The sequence below is a fragment of the Phyllopteryx taeniolatus genome, chromosome 20 (genome assembly GCF_024500385.1).
Source record: "Phyllopteryx taeniolatus isolate TA_2022b chromosome 20, UOR_Ptae_1.2, whole genome shotgun sequence".
Classification (NCBI taxonomy): Eukaryota; Metazoa; Chordata; class Actinopteri; order Syngnathiformes; family Syngnathidae; genus Phyllopteryx; species Phyllopteryx taeniolatus.
In genome coordinates this window covers 3,046,960-3,066,126 of record NC_084521.1, presented here as the reverse complement: position 1 = coordinate 3,066,126, position 19,167 = coordinate 3,046,960, and the positions used below count along the sequence as shown (strand labels likewise).

The following is a 19,167-nucleotide window of genomic DNA, read 5'->3' as shown; positions in this document are numbered from 1 at the left end:
TGGAAGCCCTCCTCGTCCTTTCTCTATCTGTGTGAGGCAGTGGGGCCCTCTGCCCGTAGTTACGAAGGAAACAGGATAGTGAGCATGACTTGTATACACCCATTATCAATTTTAATATGGCCTTGGGGGCAATAATAATTGTGCCCTATGAATTCTGCTGAGCAACAAGCGACAAATGTCTGATGGGCATTGTGTTTTTTGACATTGCTGTAACATCAAACAAGATAAAATTACACTGCGCGTATTACAGCTTACCGATTACCGATTTACAGTATTACAGTTCATTTTTTTAAAAAAAGTTGCAGACTTATGAAAACAACGTACTTTTTTCTGGATGAAAGCACTATATTGTCAGATAACGTAATATTTTTTTGATTGAAAATTTCTTAACCTTACATGCATGAAGTAATACTTTTATTCCTAAAAGTTCACTGTGTTTGAGAATAAAGTTTCATTAGGGTTAGGGTCAAACGCTTGTTTGACTTGTTTGCTCGCCCAACAATTGTGTCCGCTATCGAAAGTGGACGCAAACGAGGGATGTTTATATTTTGCGTCAAGGACAAATAGTGGCTTTGAGCGTCGCTAATAGGATTATCCCTGCGAGCCTCAGACCTCTCCACTTCCACCACAATGCCGCCGAGGGACCCGAGTGCTCTGAGCCGAGCGCATCTTACATTCCTGCGTAACAAACCCGCACGATGTAATCGCGACGCTTACACGACGCCTCTTTTTCTTCTTTTTTTTTCTTCTCCGCGGCGGCTATGCGGCAGATAAGGCCAGAATAAAGCGAGCGCTCCACAATGGCAGCCTTGCTCGTGTTGTCCCCGACTCCACCGCAAATCTTATTAAAGTATTATTTATATATTTTTGACTTTGCACTGGTCGCCTTTGATGTGACACTTTCCTGACGGGCTGCAGAAGATGCTTATTCAGCGCTTCGGTGGCAGGAAATGCAGATTACGACTTCAGTAAAACACAATGGAGGTCCTTGGGAAAGTTTTCTTTCGCAATTTGTACCGCGCTTGGGCCCGCTTGACACCTAAAGTCTTGTACACTGCGTACTTGAGTTTGGTTCGCAGAGTTTGACCATGATGCCTTAAGCGTGGTAAACGTGTCTCTGGGCAGTTGTACTGCAGCCTTATTCCAAACTTAAAATTTGACATTTTCAGAATCAGAATCAGAATCTGAATCATCTTTATTTGCCAAGTATGTCCAAAAAACACAGAAGGAATTCGTCTCCGGTAATTGGAACCGCTCTAGTACGACAACAGACAGTCAATTGACAGAGAACACTTTTGAGACATAAAGACATTGACAAAAACAGTCACTGAGCAATAAAGGGTTGCTAGTTATCTGGTAATGCCGGTAAAACAAATTTTGGGGACAATTGTGCAAAAAGATGCAGAGTCCTCTAGCACTTCGAGCAGTTCGAATGACTAATATTGCAATAGTCCGGTGCAATGACCATTGTGTAAAGGGCGCCGAGTCTTCAAGCGAGTAGTGCGATAATCTGGGACAATGTTTTTGCAGATTTATTAAAAAAATAAAAATCAAAAAATAGTAATTTATCAATCCGTTGGGAGCACTAGCGGTTCTACACCAATTTTAGTGGGGTGGCCAGATTGGGGCCAGCCAAAGGTTTTTTCAGAGGGGCCGGACTACAGTGGTCAACCGGGAACCATCCTCGGTTGGAACAACCATCCAAATACATTTCGTCAACGGGGGGGAAATTTTGATGTACCAATTGGGTTGGTACATTGAAATCCATTCCTATGTGTAAGCAGTGTGTCGGCAGGAAATGCTAAAAAAAAATTACATTTATTAACAACATTTATAGATGTTGGAAATCGGTGCACACGTAAGGCACCCCGCCCCGTCCATTTTGGAGAAAATGTAAGACTTTTAAGTGCGCGTCGTGAAAATACGGTACTCCCTAAATACTGAGTAACCCCTTAAGTTGCCTTTAAACAATCCTTATGGTGCCTTAAATTACTCATGAAGTAGCCTCTAAGTTACTCTCGTCGACTTCCATTTCCATTAGCACGCCGGCGTGATTAATGACGACGGTGAGCGAGCGTCTCCGAGGCCAACGGCCCCGACAACAAGTGCCGGCGGGGGGGTGCGATAATGCACAATAATCGCAGCGGCAGACAATCAGGCGAAGGCCTATTAGCTCGCCCCATCAGGACGGCTAAGTGAGAAATGAGCCCTTCCTGAGCGCCGCCGCGACTCATCAAGCGGTCCCCTCCTCGACGCCCCCCCACCCCCGCCACTGCAAGAAGTCATAATGTTTACTTAAAGACGGGACCGGATGCCCAGGCGGCTGGCTTTATTGGCTCTTATTAATTCCCGCGCTGGCCCCAGGGCCGAGCCATTTAAAGCGCATTAAAGGCTTTCAAATTGGACCAGATGAAGTTGTCTCGCCGTTTGGCTCGGGCGTGATGAAGCCCGACCCAAACGCGTCCAGGCTGGGAAGAAATGAGCAGCGGGAGCAGCGGGCAAAGCGATCAGGATGTAAAGGAATGCCGAATGAGGCCCGGCCTGCAATGCGCCGCGGCCGCGCCGGGAGGAATGCGACGGGAAAGGGGGATGACGGAAGGGGGGGGGGGAAGTGGAATGGCACGGCTTTAATGTTCCACTTCCTGTGCGGATGGGAAGACTTCCAGGGGGTAACGGCGGCTTGCGCATTCCGAGCGTGCTGAGAGGGATGAGTCTGCTCCGGGCGCGCGTCCACCTTATCTGTTCGGAGACGGGACCGACATTCTGGGGAAGAAGGTCACGCCGTCGGCACGCCATCCGTGAGGAGGCCACGTGGTGACTTGCCTCGCGTTATTCATTAAGATGCCTTTGCCTAAAGTTGCTTTAAATTTTGCTTTCAATTGTCTGAAGTTGGCCTTAATTTACTCCTTAAATTGCATTAATCTGTGTTACATCAATGTGTCAGCGCTCTTCATCTCCAGGTGGGGGTGAAGTTTATCCTCGTTATTTCTTAAGTAGCCTTAAGTTACTCTTTAAGTTGCATAAAGTTACTGCATACATTACCTTAACTTACTGTTTAAGATGCCTTAAGTTATTCTTTAAATTACCTGAAGTTATTGCCTAAGTAGTGTTATGTTACTCCTTTAGTAGCCTTACATTACTCCTTAAGTGGCCTTAAGTTATTCCTTAGCTTGCCTTAAGTAGCCTTACATTACTCCTTAAGTTCCATTTAGTTACTTCTTAAGTTGCTTTCCGTTACTCCTTAAGTCGCCTCAAGTTAGTCCTTAAACTCCTTAAACTTAACTTACACTTGAACATGCCTAAAGTTACTCCTTCAGTTGCCTTAACTTTCTCGTGACTATGCCTTAGGTTACTCCTTAAAATTGATTCGAGTTACTCCTGAAGTTAGTCGTTGCTTTTGAGCGGCTTACCGATGATGTACATGCATGCGTGTTTGAGCGTGTATAGGTGGGGTGCAGCAAATCCTCTGAGACCCCCAGTGTGTGATCGTGTGTGTGTGTGTGTGTGTGTGTCTCTGTCTGTGTGCGTGCGTGACTCCTCCGGCGGCGTGGAAGCGATGGCGGTGGAGGTGCGCGCACATCAAAAGCCGAGCGTGGCTCTCATGATGAAGTCCCGCCGACTTTGGAGACGACGCTCTCCCTTCGCTTTCATATCAGCCACGTTACACACCAGCACTGCGCTTCCCTCGACACCAACTTGTAGAGCACGCGCACACACACACGCACACTGGGGGTCTCGGGAGGATTTGCTGCACCCGACCTAAACACACACACACATGCATGCACACTGATCGGAAAGCCATGAAAAGCACATAGCGGCATACTGAGGATGAGCACAAAGATGAGGTGCCTAAAAGAAAACAGATGAGGGGATCACCGGGACAAGTGTGGGTGCTGAACCCCTTGACCAGGAAATTGTAGGTGTCGAACCATTTCGCCTAGAAAGGTGTGAGTGTCACAACACCCACGCTTTTCCCAGTGAAAGATGTGCTTGTTGCAACACCCACTCTTTTCCCGGTGCCAGTGTTCAACATCCACACTTTTTCCCAGGTTGGTCACGCACGTTTTTCACAGGGGCGTCACACCCGGGGTCGTTGCACCACCCCCTGTTGTCCCAGTCGAGTGTTCGAGTGGCAGGGGCATTACATTAGTGGGGATAGGGGTGTTGCAATACCCCCACTTTCCCTGGTGAAAGGATTCAACGCCCAGATTTTTCCCTATTGGCGTCACACTTGTGGGGGTTGTGAGTGTTACAACACCCACACTTTTCCCCAGGGCTGTCACAACAGTGGGTCATGGGGGTATTGCAACACCCGCAGTCTTTCCAATCAGCCTGTGTGTGTATTTACTGTGAAATGTTGGAAAAACTGAAGCTGAAGCTGACATCAGTAAAGAGAAGGAGGCGGCTGTCTTAATGAAGAGGTTCGGGAGTTCCGGGGGTTAATTGGTAAGCATGGCAAGCAGCTGGCAGCTGGCTCGTTGACGCCGGGATAATGATGAGGCGCAATAAGCTCACACGTCCTCGCACGTCCACGCCGTCACCCCGAGAACGACGGCCTCATCGCTCACCCGCGCAATCAGCCGTCGCTCCGAGACACAACACGACTGCCTTATAACTACTTCAGCTCCACGTATGTATGTAAATGTCCCACAACAATGGCAGCGCTAATGGCTTATTAGCCCGCGTTAGCTGGTTTGCATTGATTCCCCCCCCCCCCCCGTACCCCACCAACACCACCCCCTCAAGCCCCCCTCCCTACCCAAATGCCAGAGGGATGACAGAGCTGTTGTAACATAGCATGCGGGGCTCTAATCACATCGCAGCTTGTTTCAATAAAGGCAACATTAACATAAACCACGGCAAAAACTCGCAAACCTCAGTGCCGCCGTCTCGGTGCGTGCGGCGAGCGCGGGAGGAAGAAGGAGGCGAAGCGGCGGCGGATTAGAACGTAATGCACGCCATATGCCACGGGTCGACACAGACTTCTCGGGGCAGCTCTGAAGTCACTTTGGCAATAACACCACGCTACGCCAAGTGTAAATGAGACGAAAAGGAAGAGTTAAAAAAAACAAACAAAAAAGGCTTGTTACGCATTAAAAAGTCATTTAAGGGCTGCCATGTGCATGCCAAAGCAACAGGTGGCGACGTAACCGCAAACCGCGAGGCCGTCCCAGAGAGTCAAAAGTACGCAGCCAAAGCCAAGTCAAATCCTGCAAATTTCCTGATTTAGGTGCCCATGCTAAGTGGCTACATGTTAGCATTACAACAAAAATAATTTAAAGACATCATTTAAAAGTTAAAATGTATTCATTTTTATGTTGAAATTGTATTTTTTTGTGTGAAAGATCACACTTGGGGAACACTGCAGTTGGCCCTGATCGTATCGGCCCGATACCGATGCCTGGTATGGGAACTCGCCCATCCCTACCTCATCGACATAATTCGTCCCCATCTCGCCCGCGGCCTTGAGGATTTCGAGCCACCTTGCGCTATTAGTGGTTTGTGGGGTGCACTTGGGGACACACAAAAAAATGGGGCATGCAGGTAGAGTCGTATCCATTAATGGGAGGAGACAGAGACTTAAGAGGTGCCACACACAACAGCTTTATAAATAATTCTAAAAGCTAACGGGATGCCTTGTCAATGTGTGCCATGCCTACACGCACACACACACACACACACACACACACACACACACGAGGGGGGGGAAAAAAACATACGAAAGGTCAATTTTTTTGCGAACGCACACACACTCACTGAAAGTCGTCCACTAATCATGCAGGGCAGCCAAACACACCGGAGACCTGTCTTGTAAATCTCTTTGTGAAAGCAGCTTTGGGGGGCTGTGGGGGGGGGGGGGGGTGCTAGCGAGGAGCTTACACACTACTGAGCCCTGAGGTGCAGCTACACACCTCCCCACACACACACACACAGACCCTCACTCCCTGAGTGGTCCTTCTCCCACACACTCACTTCACAGTCCACATTTCCCGGTTTTTATTTTGTTGGGGAAAGCGGAAACTGGGTCAATTTGACCCGCAATATCCGCGTGAGACGGAGCACGGGCGAACTGATGTAACCTAACATCAACCAAACGCTTTCCCTCACCTTTTTTCTGGAACCTACCCCCCAACCTCAACCTAGTTCCCCGGGGTCCCAGTCGGGACTCCCACAGGCGGCGGTGACTAATGTCCTGCCCGCGTTCAGACAATGACTCTGCGAGCAAGTCCGGAGAAAAGCGTTGAGGAGTCACAGGGGGGGGGAAGGAGTCGTCCACCTTTGACAAATGGACGCCTCGGTGGCCAGGGAGGCTTTTTTTTTTTTTTTTAACAATGTCCACATATCGTGAGAGCGGGAATATAATAGATTCTTTGGGAAAATCCAACCCGGCTTTCTTCATGAATAAGATATTCCTCCAAAGAAGCTGCATCCTGACAGAGGTGGCGCGCACCCTCGTCCACATGGACTGATGTCAACAAAACCATTCCGCATGTCAGCGAGTCTTTGCCAAACTTTCCAAAGCCACGCATCCCTTTCACGATCCCGACAGAACCCCTCAAATGTTTATGGCCTTAATTAGACATAAAGTCAACAAAACAACAAATAAAACTATATGACAGTCTTTCCCCCACTTTTGAAGCCACGCACCCCCTTCGACACCACGACACAGACGCCGCACCCCCTCTCCCCTTTTATTTTACCTTGTAAGATAGTAAATGCTTATTTGACTTTGTGAAACAGTTGCACTTCGGGAGGAAAAATGGATTGATTTGACTCCACGACATGAGTTTTTAATAAAAACACAACTCTGGTAGAAGGTATCGAGGTCGTTCCCCCCCCCCCGTGTATACATGAATGTTTGCTGCTTCTTCAGACATTTTTGCCTGTCAGCACAAAGCCGCCCCCACGATTTCGCCGTAAAGTTCAGGCCGCATGATGACAAACTGTCATTAAAAATGTCTCCCTCTCTTTCAAGGAACTTGGGTGCGGACCCCCACCCCTCCTCTCCCCCCCAAGTCCCCCCTCCCCTCTCATGCAGCCCTGAAAGGAACTGGGCTTTGTCTGCAGAGCAAAGGAGAGAGAGGAATCCCCCCCCACCCCACCCCACCCTCACCCCCCTTACCCACCCACCACCATCCCCAAAATCCTGTTCCTCACTCCCTGTGGAGCATTGTTAAAACACAACCCCCCTTCTCCAACCGCGAACCCCCTCTCCCTCCCTCCCTCTTAAAACAGCATGCTTTGCATGAGAAAAAACGATTAGTCTTCAAATACAGCGCTGTCAAAGAGGGGGTGCGCGGGGAGCCGAGGGCAGAAGTTTACTCAGATAGTTGAGTTCTTCTTTTGTTTCTCCGGGATGAGGAGGCGCCATTAAAGCCAGCGGCCCGCGTCAGCATTCTTCACAAGATACGAGAAGAACACTCTAGAACCTGTGCGGAAATGAACAGCGAGGAAAAGTGGGGGCTGCGAGTGTGGGTGGGGGGGGGGGTTCTCCCGTGGAAACATGTTTGCTGTGCTTCTTTCAGGTATTAACCTCTCGACATCCCGGACAATGGACCCCTCGTTGACCTCCACTCCGGGATGCGGGGAGGCCGCGAAATGAAAGACGACGACGGGCACGGCGGGACTGCAAACACGCTGGGACCATTCAGGCCTTGGATGCAAAACTCCATTGAAGAAGTTTGGAGGATGCACTCTGGACTCCAGAGAAGTGATTCCCAGCCACTGTGAGATTATCCAATGTCACTTCATTGGTGCAAAACAAATGTTTATTTAAGAAAGGATGGATTTTCTGAGGCCGATGCCGATTCCAATAGTCAGTAGGATAAAATTCCCATAGGCAATTTAAAAAATATACAATGAATAAAATAACTTCTTTTTTGGTTCCTTATCACTCACACCAATAAAGATATAAATTAGAGGAAGAACACTTGACTGTTTTACAATACTTTGTCCAACAGTATTTAACTTTACAACTTAGAGAAAAATCAGCAAAATCGGCTGTGTTTTGACGATTTTTGCTGATGTTTTCGCCGTTGTCACGATCTTTGTCTTATCTTACAATGTGTTCATGTATAAAAATAAAACAGAATACACACGAAAATCCGCAAAAAAAAATCGGGCAATTTTTGCCGATTTGAAAAGTGTTAATATCAGCCGATTAATCAGTCGGGCCTTACGACAAATTATGTATCATCTAGCTATCTATGCCAGTGACGTATCGCGACAGGCAGAACAATGAAATGCTCTTCCACAAGATGGCAGAAGGTACGATAAACCTGTGTATTCACCTGTTGCCGTCCGTATTGCAGAACAGAACAAAACTATTTCACTCTGATGAGTAAATAAAGTAGATGAGTGTACCGCTGTATATATTTCAAGTGCCATTTTTTCATTTTGGAGATATTTTCTCGTAGAAACTATGTGCTTTGCCTCACTAAAAGTTGGGAAACAACTCAAAAACTCCCTCACAGGCAGCTCGCGTCAAAGACGACACAAGACCACATGTGCAAAAACAACCGGCGACCCCCCCGAACCGCTCGACAAATGTGGCCCCCGAGCCCCCCCTCGAAGCCAAACACTTCACCTCTTGCCGCCACACTTCACACCACGGCAGCCGTAACGACGCTTTTTACGGACGGGGGTGGGGGGGGGGTTGCTGTCCTGCTTCTCCTCAAGTATGTGAGGAAAGACAACAACGCAAGCTACTCAAACAAACTGGATTTCCTGTCGGCGCCCCGCGGGACGCGCCAGCGCCAACGTCGGAATGAAATGGAAGCTGACGTCCAACACGCTCATCCCTGCCGGCAATTTCGCCGAGCAGGTAAACACGCACGGACGTGCCGGCAAAACGTTCCCGTGGAGAGAAGTCGGAAGCATTCGCAAACGCTAAAACGAGCTTTCAAAGACGCATTCCCACTGAGCGGTTACAGTTTGGTTTAGTTAAGTGCGGTGGAATTTGTTTCCATCTTAAACGGGCGACAAATATCTGTACCTATTTTCAGCCGTCTTTGCTACCGCAGTACAGTAAAACCCCACCATCCGCTATATGCGCAACGTCACGTGACCAAACCTGAAAAAACGGCTCGCGGACTCCGAGCATAACTACGGTTGGATGACATGATGGTTTGAAGCCGAACTTTTGTATTCTTCATGGCTGGTGTCTTCGGACAAAAGTTAACACGAAGCACGGTACCGTTGGTTATTTTCAAAATTCTGCTTTCTTTTCCGACAACAACGATGTTGACGTCACTCGATCTCATTTCATATCTGATAATCAGGCCTTTGCTCACTTTGATCGGAAGCGGGGGAAAATACTCAAATTTGGTCCGATTATCGTATATACCTCGCTTTAAATATTGAACAACTGAACAGATCAGATCAAAATCTCTCAACACACCCCACACCGCATGATAATCGTTCAGGATCATTTTTTAAGAACTCTTGATAGTTGGGCCTTTGCTGACTTTGCTCATAAAATGCAAATTTGGCCCGATTGTCGGCATGTATTTTTTTGACACTTGACAATGACAAAATGCAGGAATGCGCGGGAATTGAATATCTAAGATCGGAATTCAGACGATCCGGGCCTTGGCGGAGGTCGGCGTCTCCTCTAAGTGCCACTCTGGGTTTTTCGATCCTATTCAGCAAAAGGTCGCAGGGGGCAAAAGCGTATCGGCCCCTGAATATGCTCCACGACGTATCTCAAATTACAGAATATCTACAGCCTGCGTCGTGCGCCTTATCCGAAGACATCACGCGGCTTGAAAGGTGCCTTTAGCGGCTCCTTGAAGCCGGGGGGGGGGGTTGCGGAGGGGGGTGTCGGGGTCCCGCTCTGGGACAATGATGGTTGGAAGTTGGAGGGAGGGGAGGGGGGAACACATAGCATATTAAATGGGCCGTCGGAGCTGGGCCGGTCCGCACGGAGGCAGATCTGAGGCATGCCCTGAAGGGACGGCTGGGCCGGGGGATTAGCAGGCCGAGGAGGAGCCCTCCTGCGCCCCTTTCTTGTCTCCGCTCGCTCGCACGCAAACGCGCTCGGACGTTTTTGGACAACCCCCCCCCCTCCTTACATCCTCCACTCTTCTTCTTCTACAGGCAAATCAAAGCAGGAGGAAGTCTACTGCAGCGGTACCTTGACTTAAGAGTGCCCCAACGTTTTTCCAGTTACGAGCCTTCGCTCGGTTGATTTTTCGCTTTTTGAGTCAAATGAAAAAAATTGGGAGCGATTAAGCTGCTGTAATGCCCTGGCATCGTCAGTTTATTGAACGGGACAACCAGTCAAACGCAAATTGATAGCATAGTTGCCTATCTCGTTTTTTAACGTTTTCGTAAACAAGAAAAAAAATTGAACAAACTAAAAGTGTCCAGTTGCCTTGATTGAAACGTTACGGTTTACCAGGACCTGGATGACTGACAATCTACACAGACATTAAAATACCTTGTAACGGTACTCGCCCTGCCCTACTCACAAGGAGCAACTCGGACTACAGCTCCTGACGTCACTCAATAGGACACACCCCTCAAAGGCACACATGTACTATAATATAAAAAAAAACATCTATTGTTTTGTATGTTTGTTTTTTTGTTTTTTTTACAATATGATGATATATTTCTTTTTAATAACGTAACAACAAATTGCGGTGTTTTTTGAGTGGCTGACATTAAGCTAGCCGACTTTCTTTATGATATAGTTTGTTTTAACATTTTCACGTTTAACTACACAATGTTTAATCCTCTTTTGTTTCATGTGTCTGTTTTACAGTCAACTTCAACTGGGAGTGACAAACAAACAGCTTGAGGCATGCACACTGTGCCTCTTTATTTGGAGAACTGAGCGAGCGAGTCTTCTTTTCGGTAGTCTCCCATTTCTTGACCGCAAGAGAGTGAGAAGAGGTGCTAAATAATACTTTAAAAAGTGGGTTGTAATGTGTTTTTAATGTATTTAACAATTCACACGGTCTCTCTATAGTGCGGATTTTCACCTGTTGCGGGTGGGTGTGCAACGTACCCATCGCGGTAAACGGGGGTTTGCCGTATTAGTTCAACAAACAACAAACAAGCCACGACAAGTACGCAATTACCTCAAAAGGAAAGTCAACTTCCTTCACACAACACAAGCATTAGCACGACAACAGGGCTCATTAGGGCCTCTTGCGTCGCGTACTCTGTGTGTGTGCGTGTGTGTGTGAGGAGAGGCCATAGCTCAAGAAGCTAATAGAATGTCACCTCCTCGCATTAACATGACAGCCTCCATTCTGTGGGGGCGTGGGGCACACGGGCGGGGGGGGACGGTGGCGGTGGTGTTGTGGGTGCCGCGGGGGGGGGTTCGAGCGCAAAGTCTGCATAATTTGGACTACAAAAGTTGAGATAAACGCTATCGGGAATATTGGTATTACGTCCGAGTTTGTCTCGGCCCGCTTCTGAGTGTGTGGGGGGGGGGGATCCTGCTTGTGGAGATTAGCATCTTAAACGTGGAAGCATTCATCACCGTCCTAATGATACAATGTCCTTTTTATTTCGTTTTTTTAGGGTGCACCTTTTTGACATCAGTACCCTTGACTTCTGCCCTTGAGCGAAGCAGCTCATTTCAACATTTATCTTGTGAATTACATTGTAGATATCGTTCTTATTATTACTGTCAATTGAACATGTTTACATTTTCATACTTTTACAAAAACAAAACTGATGTATATATAAAATATCCAAAATTGATCACTGAGATTTACACCAAGCTCATTTTTTATATATTTTTTTTTATTTGTATCTCTAATAATGTGCTACAAATTTTATAATTTGTCAAAAAATAATTAAATATGCATATGTTAGAAAAGGAAAAGAACAAATATTTTAAAAACAATTATTCATTACAAATATATACCCTAATATATTATAACATTTGTTTGCATTTTTAAGATATTTTGTAAAATGGCTCAACATGACACGCTTGCATGTTTCGTCATTAAAAAAATATTAATTAAAAAAAAATGATAAAAGTATAAACAAAAGGACAGAAATAAATACAAAGAATGAAAACAAAAATGTTATAATATGGTATTTTATTATATTTTCTGGGTCAAATTGACCTGTAATAAAACACAAGGGTTTATACACAAGGCATACAATACACTTGTATGTACAAATGCAATTACAATTGATGCTCAGGTTGTCATTTTAGACCGAAATGTAACTACTTTTATTGCTTTTCTACCAACATGATTTAAATACATAATTCTTGAGACAATTACATTTAAATTAATGCCATTTTTTAAAATAAAAATGCTAGATCAACTTTTGAGGGAAGGAATCATTTCCTTAAATATATCCCAAAGTTGTTGGTTGTTTTTTTTTTTTTTTTTTTTTTTGGTTGTTGTTTTTTTTTTGCCCTTCCTTAATCCTCCAAGTGTAAAAAAGAGGAGTGTCGGCGACTCGGAGTGTCGGCGACACTCGCACGAGGAAACCCGAGAAGCGAGCGAGCAGATCAAATGTGGAGCAGCTGGCCGGGACTTTCAAACAAAATATCTCCACATGTGGACGCTTTTCATGTGGACACCCCCACCCCTGCTGGAAAAAAAAAAAAAATGAACATAAACTTGCTCCCTTGTGCATCAACCCACGCGTGATGTTGCCACTTGGAGGCATGCAACGCTGCCATTTCACATTCCTGACTTTCCAATGGTTTTGGTTTTTCTTTTTGACATGATTTGAAGATTTTTTTTTTTAAAAAGCTTGACATGACCACATACAGTACGTCACACCGTCAGACGCATTTCATTTTAATGATGTGGCCTTAAGCTTTAGCTGTAAAAACTACTTGTATTTATTATATATGGATTATTTATTTTATTGATTTTTTTTTAAGTAACTATAAAGTGACAGCCATAATTTGAAAATTGGCAAAAGTGTCAAGTCAATATTTATCCTCTGTATTACACACACACAACAAAAGCAGAATCATGGGCTTATTTGACCACTTTTCACTGCGACGAGTACTACTAATAATAATAAGAATTATAATATATGACACATACAGTATGTAAGAATGTGCGTGCACGTGTGTGTGTGTTCTCGTTAATGTTTTGACACGCGCACTCACACAATAAAAGCAAAGATGCCGAAGTCTTTGAGTTGTTTTAACTTCCACTAATAGTAATAATCCTGCTAATAATTATTATGATCGTGTATGACATGTATGTGTGTGTGAATGAGTGTGAGTCTTCCTGTGTGAAACACAAGACACACGCACACACACGCACACACACACTGAGAATAAAAGCAATGATGGCAAAAGTGTCATCTGGTTTGAGTAGTTTTAACTTTAATGTACTACTACTATGACTAATAAGAAGAAGAAGAATATTAACAATAACCGCATGGGATACATCGTGTGTGTGCGTGTGTTTGTGTGTGTCTTCCTAATTGTTTCAAGAAACACACACACGCGCAGGCACACACAGAATAAAAAGCAATGATGCAATTAACTGCTAATAATCATAATAATAATAATTTTAAATAATAATAATAATAATACATGTGTGAGTTCCATTATGTGTGTGTGTGTGTGTCTTGTTAACTGTTTCAACATGCTACAAACACAACACGCGCACACAAACACACATCGAGAATAAAATCAATGATGTAATTTACTGCACTTGATAATAACAATAATGATAATCCCAATTTGCATTTGTATAACAATTTGCGTGTGTCGGCCCAGTTTCAACAAGTCAGAAACACACACACACACACACATGCAGAGTGAAATATGATCACACATGCGGGCCCCCACACAACACACACACGCACACACACTTTTACTCCCAGTGTGCGTGCAAAAAGTTGTACTGCAAACCATTTCCTTCCACATTTATAACACCCAACATGAATGAAAAGTCTCTTTTCTGGGGGGGGATCCCAAAGTTTGCTTTGAAGACTTTGAAAACGTGCAATAAGTTGGATGTCAAGTCAACTTTGAGATGAACTCTCTGGAGCTCCAAACGAGGGAAAAGTGCAGAAATGCGCGTGGAATCGGCGACTTACTTGAGTGTCTTTCTGTGCACTTTTTCGGGGGGGTTTGGGGGGGGGGGGGCTTCGTCCCCTCTTCAAGTGGGGTGCGGATGCGCCTCTGGATGAGCCCGGGACCTCTTCTCCTTCTTCTCCTTTTTTTTTCCACGCCGCAACTCCCAAACGGCGCGGCCAGAGTTGGTCCCCTCTTCTCCTTCTCTTCTTCTTTTCTCTTCTTCTTCTTTCGTGTCTTCTTCTTTGCCGCCTTCAAGGGCCGTCGGACAAACAAGCATCCACCGCAGCCTGCTACTAAAAAAGTGTGCAGACTCTCCCAAAAAAAAAAAAAAGAAAAAAGGAAGACGAAGAAGAAGAGTGTGCACGTCAGACTGGTGTTGTTGCGTTTAGTGCGCTTATTTTTTTTTCCAGAAGAGAGGACGAAGTGTGCAACTCCAGCTGCTCCTTCCCCCGGTTGACTCCTCCCTCCTTCAACTCCACACCGCCCTCCGTTTTTTTCTCAGTACATTTCATGTACCCCCCCCCCCCCTTTAACCCCCCTTTTCTGCTTCCACTCACTCACAACTTTTTTATTCCCCCCCCCCACACAATAAAATAACACTATGAAGTCTGGACATTTGGATAAACCCTCAGTTTTAAAGTCACATGACATGCACGTGCACTAACGCAGTACTTCTTCAACTTTTGAAGTAGCAGCTCAAAAAATATATATCTTTTTTTAAATACTTTGCTCGCCAAGTACCACCGTCATGACCAACATTTAAAAAAACATTTTTTTAAACTATTTTAATACTATTGCAAACCACTGTACCATTGTGTACAGGTTGAATATGAACAGCCTGCTTCAATATGGGCAAATAAAAAAAAAAAATTATGATTACATTAAAATGTATTACACATAAAAGTTAAATGAAATTGTACCCGGATAATTGTTTAAAAACAAAACATTCTTAAAGATGAACTGCAAACGTATTGAACTTAAAAGATAAATATAACTGAACTGTACTGAAGTAGTGATTACGTCACCAACCACTAGAGGGAGCCTGTGCGCAACAACCACACTTTAAGAGTGATCAAATGGAAACTAATGCAAGAATTGCACCAAAAAAAACAAAAAAACTTTATCAAGATAATCATGGCATTATTTTTTTTTATTGTTTCTAATATTTCATCCCTCTCGTGCACCTCAATAAGAACTCAAGGTTGAGTTCAATAATAACAATAATTCATATAAAATCCTTTTAAAGGCAGACTATGTGGCCTAATTCCAAATCAAAAACACCCGCTTCTCACCAGTGAATTTTGCCCCGATTCCAACATAATAAATAATCATTCGTAATCACGACGGGCTTTATTTTTTGCCTCCGAGGTCAATTACGACAGTGCAATTTGAGGGCAAATATTGAAAAAGCGTCTCCCTTTAAGCCGCCGGGTCCCGCAGCTGCACGCTGATCAATAGACGTGATCAATGGACAGGGAAATGATGCACTAACACACCTCTTTACTGCACCTCTAATCAATGCAGCGCTGCCAGCAAAAATGAATGCGTTAAGCGGGATTTCAATATCTGTGCGTGCGTGTGGTCAACTGTTATTTTTGCAAGTGGCGAACGTCACAAAAAAAATGCGATACTTTGGCAGATCGTCAACAAAAAGTCTCTGAGCTGTTTCTTGCACTCTCAGTCCAAGTTTATTGACAAATTAAACGTACAAAAAGAATTGCACGTCGTGTATTTAACCAAACCTCACAACTTTGACTCATTGAAGTCCACTAGCTTAATGCTAACACAGAATGGGAAAGCCCATGGACTGGCTAACGAAACTAGCATCGTAATGGCTGCAGTTCTTAACGTTTGCACAATTTCTATTTGAGCGCAAGCGGTGGCAACATATACAGATTGAGCATACGACAATACTCACAGGCATACGTTCTTTATCCTCCGCAATAAAACAACTAATATTAATGCAGCTTAGTTGAGAACTTCTATGGCTGTGTTTTTGTTCTAATCTTCTTTTTATTGTACATATAATTCTTTTATAGTGTCCAAGCAATATAAATTGACCCGTTTTAATGATTGAAAATCTACAAATTATATTGAAATAATATTTTACCAAATTGGGATTAAGATACTTGTATGTCCTTATTTTTTGTTCTTTAAAATTATAAATTACAAAAAGTTATACATTTTATAACGTCAAAATAACTTAACACCTTCTTGTACAGACTTAGTTTTGTTCTTTTATTATTTATATTGTCAGTGTTTAAATATCTGACCCTTTTATACAATTAAAGGCCTAGAAAATATATATTTTTTAAAAACATTTTAATTTAGGATTTTTTTTCTTTGTACTGTACAAATTACAAAAATATTTTCCAATGTGTTTTGTCATATTAAAATGACTAAACATGCAGGGGGTCAAATTGACCCATATGAAATATTCCCCCCCAAAATAAATAAATATATATATATATACATAAATAAATTTATAATAATAATAATAATAAAATGGTGTGAATCTTCTATAGCCTTTTTTTCATCTTTGTATGTTTTTTTTGTTTTTTTTAAATAAAGAGAAAATGTGACGCAGACTGAGAAAATGCCCAGGTTCTCTAATTGGCAATCAATCAATCAATCGGAGCCTCAATGTTGTCATCAATAAACTCATCAAAGTGAGTCCACTTGACTTGAAAGGAAAGATTTGTGTGTGTTGAATTTGTGGAATTAATCACAATTGATTCATTAAGGATGGACTCACTGTTCATATCTGGATGGGTTACCATGACGACGGGAAGCAGACCATCAAGGTCGTGGTGTAATTCCGCTGTCAGCCGGTGCTCATCTGGGCCTCATTTTGATCACGTCGAGGCCTTGTTAGGAGTGTGTGTGTGTGTGTGTGTGTGTGTCGGGGGGTTGGGTGGGTGGGTGGGGTGGGGGGCGCACATGGGTCGAGGAGAGCGGGGTTCCCCAACGTATTCCATCAAAGAGGGGCCAGGATCCCGGGGATTGTGCCCGCAGGCGACTAACCCTCCGTTCTCTCTTTCTCTCTCCCAAGAACAGATTCCAAAGTCGGACCCGGCCGGCGAGCCAAAGCACACATCAAAAGCACCTCTGGAGCCAAAGCCATTGAGGAGGAGAAAGAAGAAGAAAAAAAGGACGTTCCGAGGGGGGGTCCCGTCACACCCTCATCCTCACTTTGAGCCCTGCATCTCACCCCAATTAGGGAGTGGTCCTTGCAAACCCTGAGACCTGCACGTACGGAAGGCTTGTGCGTGTGTGGTAATACGCGCACACGCACACACCTATGCACGTATTCCTGTTCAGCATGATAAAACGCGGAGTGCTCACTGAAATCGAAAGAGTTGGCATTAAAGCGCTTCATGTTGCCAGATGCGCTCTGAGGCAAAGTCGAATAAATGCGTTCACTACATCGGATTTTCTCCAATCCGCAAATATTTACATCGGTTCCCCAAAATATTTAGGAAGGTTCGAGAATGTCAGTTGACTGATTGACTTGTTCGTGAGCATCGCTGGCCACAAGAAATCTAAATAAATATACATATTAATATGTTACTTACAATGTATATTTTACTATTTTTCCATGCACCTAATATTTGTATATATTTTGTAACATTTATTGTAATGTTATTTGAGTTACTTACATTATTTTATTCTATTTTTATATTATGTATTTGAAATGTTACATGAAATCATATTTTTAGAATTGATATCGTACATTTTATATTCATAAATAATATACAGAATATTTTATTTACTTTTTTCTTATAATTGACATACATTTTACGCTTTAAATTAATGTTTATAATATTCTATTGCCAATAATTAGTTTTTCTTTAGATAATATTAGAGATAATGTTGCATAATGGCTGGATTGTGAAATTACTGGAGGCGAACTATGGAATTGATGCTGCCTGCCTGACTGAAAAGAGAAGGAAAAAAATAAATTCTGCTTATTGTGCAACACCGCAGTGTGCGCACTGTGCGGCAAGAATCAATACTTGCAAGAACGTCCACGCGATGGACACAGTGAACGCGCGCTGACGCCACTCGGAAGGAATCGCTTGACTCGCAGGAACCGGGGACCGAATAAACGTCAACTTCAACGTTATTTACCACTGTTCACATTTGAGGAATCCAAATTGGGGAGCATTTTAGCAAAGTGACTTTGGTCTACTGAAGCACCTAAAGCTCCAGGAACCCGTCAACCCGGGTACTTGTAGTTTCTGGGAGTAAAAAGTTACACTCAAAATCAACCAAAATGCAGACGTCAGAGCGGTGAGCGGCTAGTTGAACACTAGTTGTGGTGGAACCACATGTGAGATTGTGGAAATAAGTCCTAAGTCGAGATCTAGAACCTTCTGATTCTCAGAGTCACCAAAAGACCAGATTTTTGGGAGCGTAAAACTCCGGATGGAACCTAAGGACGCACGTTAGACGACGGTCACTTCCAGAACACAAAAGCAATGTTTACACCTAAAGTTCCAGGAACTTTTCAGTTCTCACCAACAATGGTCCTCCAAAGGTTTCTAGTTCCAGGGTAAAATTTCATTGATTCCTCCCAAATATTTTGGGACCTCTCGAAGGTTACCCTGGAATTAAATAGAGACAATAGTTCCTGCAGTTCAAAGACAAAGTTCCTCCAAAGGTTCCTAGTTCAACATGAAACTTCCGGAACAGAAAAGCCATGTTTCTACCTGAAGCACAAGGAACGTTTAGTTCTTGGTTCTCCAAACAGATATGCTCAGCACCCAAATTTTCCTGGAACTCTCAAAAGTCTCCCCCCACCTAGCAGGGACTTCTTTTGACCCAGATAAATTACCTGAGAACTCAATTTAGAAGAAAGTTCATGTGGTTCCAGAAGTTCCAAGTCCCGGAGTCAAGTCCCTGCACTATTATAAGAATCCAACATGTGGGGCACAGACTGTTGTTCACCACCCATAACAAGATTAACTGGCCATTGTTTGACATTTGAAGCGATGTTAGCTTCGCCATTGTAAGAATTAATGGAAATAACTATGAATAAAATTTCATATTTCAAGCTGAACTTTTACCTAGCAAAAAAAAAAAAGAAAAAAAAGGTCAAATCCAACCTCTGATGAATTGATCATGAGGTGTGTCTGAATACTTTT

The 19,167-nt window shown here is 43.9% G+C and overlaps 1 protein-coding gene across 1 annotated transcript in view; it reads right to left on the bottom strand.

Moving 5' to 3' along the window:
- gli3 (GLI family zinc finger 3) overlaps positions 1–14,467 on the bottom strand; it is a 114,931-nt gene extending 100,464 nt beyond the window's left edge. The window contains exon 1 of the mRNA XM_061758329.1: positions 14,041–14,467. The gene's annotated coding sequence lies outside the window, so the exon portion shown is untranslated. The remainder of the gene's footprint in view (positions 1–14,040) is intronic.
- Positions 14,468–19,167: the final 4,700 nt, after the last annotated feature.